Below are 5846 nucleotides of genomic sequence, written 5' to 3' on the forward strand. Positions count from 1 at the left end.
GGACGATGGTCTATAGTCTAGTGATTGCGTAAGTACGAGAAGTCATTCCATATCAAATCATTCCAACCCAATTCCCACCCGGGAATCCCATGCCTTGGCTGTGTGAACTCACCTTGGTTTGCTCGGCAGATACACAATAAAAGGTTCTTGAACTAAGATGGTCAACCTCGTCCTAACAGGGTTACCACACGAGTCAGGTTTTGACTAAGGTAAAACATGTATGCGTCACATAAGTTAACACGTTACTATCACGTATAAATCATGGCAACGTTTGACAGTTAAGCAATACATACAACTTGTATGGTTTAAACAAGTAAGCCCAAAACTATCTGGCCCAACATGTTGTGCGATCCACAACATGTTGTGCGATCCAACCAAACCCGGCCCATCAATAATATACAATCCAATAGCATATCGGCCCAATACACCAAACACATAACATTCTTGTGCGACTAAAGATCTAAGCCCAGCAAACAAGTAACAACTTGACATATACGGCCCAATTAACATAACAGTCAACTTGTGCGTTTACAATTGACTTGTGCGACCAAGACTGACTTGTGCGGTCAGCTTTGTTATCCAGCCCAGATGCCTACGGCCCAACAGACTAACCCAAAGATGTGTTGCGCGATTTATTACCCTTGTGCGAGTGAACTTGGGCTGTGCAATAGGCATGTGCGGCCCAAATTATAACACTCGACCCAGACATATTCAGCCCAAAAGCGTGATCCGCCAAGGGCAAGCCTTGTGCGACCGGGCTGCTCTTGTGCGACTGGAACTGTTGTGCGATTGCTTGTGTGTTTGGGTGCTTGTGCGATTAGTTCCACGTCCGGGTTTTATGTTACTCGGTTACACATTATAGCAGTTTCCAAAATAATAAGCACAATCAATTAGCATAATTCGGTCAACATCATTAACAAATTTCCTATTTTTGATCACCAATTAACATCCAAATCTGTTTCCAATTTATCTAGTATCGATCAAACAAGCAAATAATTCATGAATTTGTATGAACTTTAACATGATCACATGAACAATATTCACAACTCAACATAACCGATTACCTTCCTTTAGAACTGAAATCATCACACCGATCCATTCGACAACAAGGCATAGCATCCTAATAACATCAATTCGGTTCTAGCTTATAATCATGTAACACCATTTACAAGAACAACATATATCATAACACTCAACCCATCGAACAAATCCTAGCAGCCATATCATTCAACAGTTTCAATTCCATCACGCAAACAATTCGAGAACAACCATGCTAGCCGATTATCAACATTCAATCTAACAATCCAAATATGTAACATAGTGGCTGATTTACATCCATTATGATTAACACATACAAAATCAGTCACAGCTTCAATAACATGATAGCACATCACCCGAAACATATACATAACAAGAATACTAACCGGTTAGAAAGGGAAACAGGGTTTGATCCGAATAACAAAAGATCTCCGATAGAGAATATGCTTGCCGTCAAGTTGAGAGGGAGAGGAACCGAACTAGGGTTTGAGTGTGTGTGTAGAGATTTTGTAAAAAGTGGAGAATGGTTACAACTCTCCTAAGTGTTATTCGGTTTAAGGAAGGATGGGCCGAACCCACCACTTGGGCCGCCCTATAGTTCAATTGCAAGTAACACGGCCCAAGGCCTTGTGCGGTCGAGTGGGTGTGTGTGTTGTGCGATCGGGTTATGTAATGCCTAAACATTTATATAACTTATCATACACACATAATGCACATAACATCATAACATTCATTAACTCAAAGTATCATATAGGCACGTAACTTGTACGTAACGTTACAAGATAAGTCTAAAGTTCGAGTTGTCACATTATCCCCAACTAATTGGAAATTTCGTCCCGAAATTTGGTATGCACTCACTGAGGAAGCTAGGTAAGTTCAATCGTTCACTGGTTTTTCCTGGGGTGTCACATCCTTCCCCCGTTGATCTGGAATTTCGTCCCGAAATTCCGAAGTAGTAGCTTTAGCCTCAGTAGTGGTTGCATTGGTTTCAAATAACTGGGGGTACTTTTCTGTCATCCTGTCTTCGCGTTCCCAGGTGTACTCTGGGCCACGTTTGGAGTTCCAATGTATTCGAACAAGAGGGATTCTCTTGTTTTTGAGGACCTTCACATCCCGGTCCTTGATTTCAACTGGTTCCTCGACGAACTGCAACCGCTCGTCGATAGTGAGTTCCTTGAAAGGAATGATAAGGGTCTCATCTGACAGGCACTTCTTCAGATTCGACACGTGAAAGACATTGTGAACTGCACCGAGTTCAGCTGGTAGGTTTAGCTTGTAGGCTACCTTGCCTATCTTCTCAATGATTTCGAATGGTCCGACGTATCGCGGATTTAGTTTGCCCCGTTTGCCAAAACGAACTACACCCTTCCAGGGTGAGACTTTAAGTAATACCCGGTCCCCGACCTGAAATTCCAAAGGCTTTCTACGCTTGTCCGCGTAGGCTTTCTGACGGTCGCGTGCTGCCGCCATGCGTTGTCGTATCTGTGCTATCTTTTCTGTGGCGTCCACTACAACCTCTGGACCCGTGATCTGACTATCCCCCACCTCTGCCCAACAGAGAGGTGACCGGCATTTACGCCCGTACAATGCCTCGAATGGAGCGGCTTGAATGCTGGTGTGATAACTGTTATTATATGAGAACTCCACCAATGGGAGATGCTTTTCCCAGCCGTTGCCGAAGTCTATAACGCATGCCCTAAGCATGTCTTCAAGTGTTTGAATCGTTCGCTCAGACTGCCCATCCGTCTGAGGATGATATGCCGTGCTCATGTCTAATCGTGAGCCGAATGATTTGTGCATTGCTTGCCAAAGTTCTGACGTGAATCGTGCATCGCGATCCGAAATGATGGATGTGGGCACCCCGTGCCTCGAAACAACTTCTTTACGGTAGACGTCTGCGAGAGTGGAGAACTTATCCGTTTCCTTTATAGCTAGGAAGTGTGCAGACTTGGTGAGTCGATCCACGATCACCTATATGGTATCATTCCCACGCTGGGATCTAGGTAGGCCTGTAATGAAATCCATGAAAATTTCTTCCCATTTCCATTGCGGTATCTTAGGTTGCTGAAGTAGGCCCGCTGGTTTCTGGTATTCGACCTTGACTCTCGCACAGGTCAAGCGTTTTCCAACGTATGTAGCGATGTGGGCCTTCATGCTAGGCCACCAATAAGTTGTTTTGATGTTGTGGTACATTTTGTCCGACCCTGGATGTACCGAGTAGCGAGACTTGTGAGCTTCGTCCATTACAAGTTCGCGTAGACCGCCATAAAGTGGGACCCAATTACGCCCCGTTACATAGTAGGCGCCGTCTGCCTTCTGTTCTAACCGCTGTCGTGAGCCGCGTAGGGCTTCTGCCTTGATGTTTTCTGGTTTTAGTGCTTCGATCTGAGCAGTTCGCATCTGTGCTGGAAGGCTAGACTGAATCGTAAGCTGTAGCGCTCGCACGCGCCGTGGTAGAGTGTCTTTTCGACTGAGGGCGTCAGCCACAACATTGGCCTTGCCTGGATGGTACTTGATGGCGCATTCGTAGTCGTTAAGTAGTTCAACCCATCTTCGTTGACGCATGTTCAATTCCTTCTGCTTAAGGATATGCTCGAGACTCCTGTGATCGGTGTAAATCGTGCACCTGGTACCGTACAGGTTGTGTCGCCATATTTTAAGCGCGAAAACAACAGCTCTCAGCTCTAAATCGTGCGTCGTGTAGTTCCGTTCGTGAATCTTGAGTTGACGTGAAGCGTAAGCAATAACCTTGTCGCGCTGCATTAACACACATCCAAGTCCCCGAATGGATGCATCACAAAAACCCACGAAGTCATCTGTGCCCTCTGGCAGAGAGAGGATAGGTGCACTGCAAAGTCTATCCTTAAGGTGCTGAAAAGCAGTCTCCTGGGGATCTCCCCAGCGATAGGTGACACCCTTCTGTGTCAGTAGCGTAAGCGGCTGAGCAATCTTCGAGAAATCCTTGGTAAACCGTCTGTAGTACGTGGTGCAGGCCAGTTTCTGGTCGAGTCTACCTTGGATGGATCGATATGGATCCCATCCTTGTTCACTACGTGGCCTAAGAAGTGGACTTCACGAAGCCAGAAGTCGTATTTCGAAAACTTAGCGTATAGCTGTTCCTTCCGAAGGAGTTCCAAAATAAGGCGTAGGTGCTGCTCGTGCTCCTCCTGACTCTTGGAGTAAATCAGAATGTCATCAATGAATACTATGACGAACTTGTCAGGATAGGGTTTGCACACCCTGTTCATAAGGTCCATAAATACGGCAGGTGCGTTTAATAACATCAACCCATCCATCATATCAACATAAGGTATAGCAGTTAAAATAATTCATAAAACCCAACACGATTGATGTTCAAACCAAACTTTGTTTGAGTAGCAGAAACATAATAATGAAAACCCAAAATAAGTTACAAGTTCAAATATCGTTCATTGCGTCTTCTCGTCCTAACACGAAAGCTCGACCTCTTGCCTCGTTGCCATTGTTGTTGTTGTTCCCGTTGCCCTGGTTATTGTTGTGGTTCTGGTTCTGGTTCAATTGAGGACAATCGCGTTTGTAATGACCTTCTGCTCCACACTGGAAACATCCCCGGTTTCCACGCTGTGGCTGCTGCTGCTGTGGGTTCTGTGGAGCTGGTTGTTGCGGTTGCTGGTCCTGGTTTGCAGGTCGTGGGCTCCTATAGTCTTTGGCCTCGTGACCCATCTTGAGACATCTTTGACAACGACCCTTGTTGCACTGTCCGCTGTGATGTCTGTTGCAGTTGTGACACTTGGGGTGAAACCCTTGATACCTTTTCTGTCTAGGACCACCAGAGGATTGCTGGCTAGGACTCTGGTAGTGGTCAGTCTTCTGCTGCTGAGCTTGAGACTGAACAGATGCTGAACCTTTACTGGAATCTCCATCCCACTTTCTTTTGCTGTCGCTAGTAGTAGCAGGAGTAGCTGAAGGAGTGATTGTAGCAGTAGCGTTGACACGCTTAGGCAGTTTATTCTGATCCACTGCCTGGTCGGTGATGCGATGCGCGAGACGTTGAATATCCTGGATGTTATCCAGGTTAGCCGAAGTAACGTGGCTCTGGATCTCTGGCGCCAATCCCTTGAGATACATCTCAATGCGCTTGTATGGAGGGTCCACCATAGTTGGACACAGAACGGCCAGCTCATTCGACCGTTTAGTATACGCTTCGATCTCTGACCCAACCATTTTCAAATTATACAGTTCGTCTTCCAACTTGTGAATATCTTCACGCGTGCAATACTCCCTCTTGATAAGTTCCTTAAAGTCGTTCCAGGGTGTGGCGTTAGCAGCTGCCAACCCTAAGATCTGAACTTGGGCATTCCACCAAGTTAGTGCTATTCCTTCTAGCGTGCCAGTGGCGTATTTCACCCTGCGAGCCTCAGGGCATTCACACATCTCAAAAACTGACTCTAGTTTCTCGAACCAGTGGAGGAGTCCAACTGCTCCTTCAGTGCCACTAAAGGTACTTGGACGACAGTCCATGAAGTTCTTAAAGGTGAAAACTTGCTGTGCTGGTTGACCTATTGTGTACGAATAGGGCGAAGTTTAGATACAAGGGCTAGTTTAGGAATGTAGGATCTAAAGATCCTAGCGTAAGTTATGACTACAGGATATACTACCTGCTTGAGCAGCTACAAGTGCCGCAGCAACTTGAGCTTGAACGAGAGCCTCTAGCTGGGCTTGTGCCATGTTAATTCTTCCAGACATGATCTTCATAGTAAAGAGTAACGTAAGTGAGAGTGGTTCGCGAGTAGGGCGATGACAGAAAAGTGTAGGTACATAGGTGTTCT

Source organism: Helianthus annuus, chromosome 16 (genome assembly GCF_002127325.2).
Source record: "Helianthus annuus cultivar XRQ/B chromosome 16, HanXRQr2.0-SUNRISE, whole genome shotgun sequence".
Taxonomy (NCBI): domain Eukaryota; kingdom Viridiplantae; phylum Streptophyta; class Magnoliopsida; order Asterales; family Asteraceae; genus Helianthus; species Helianthus annuus.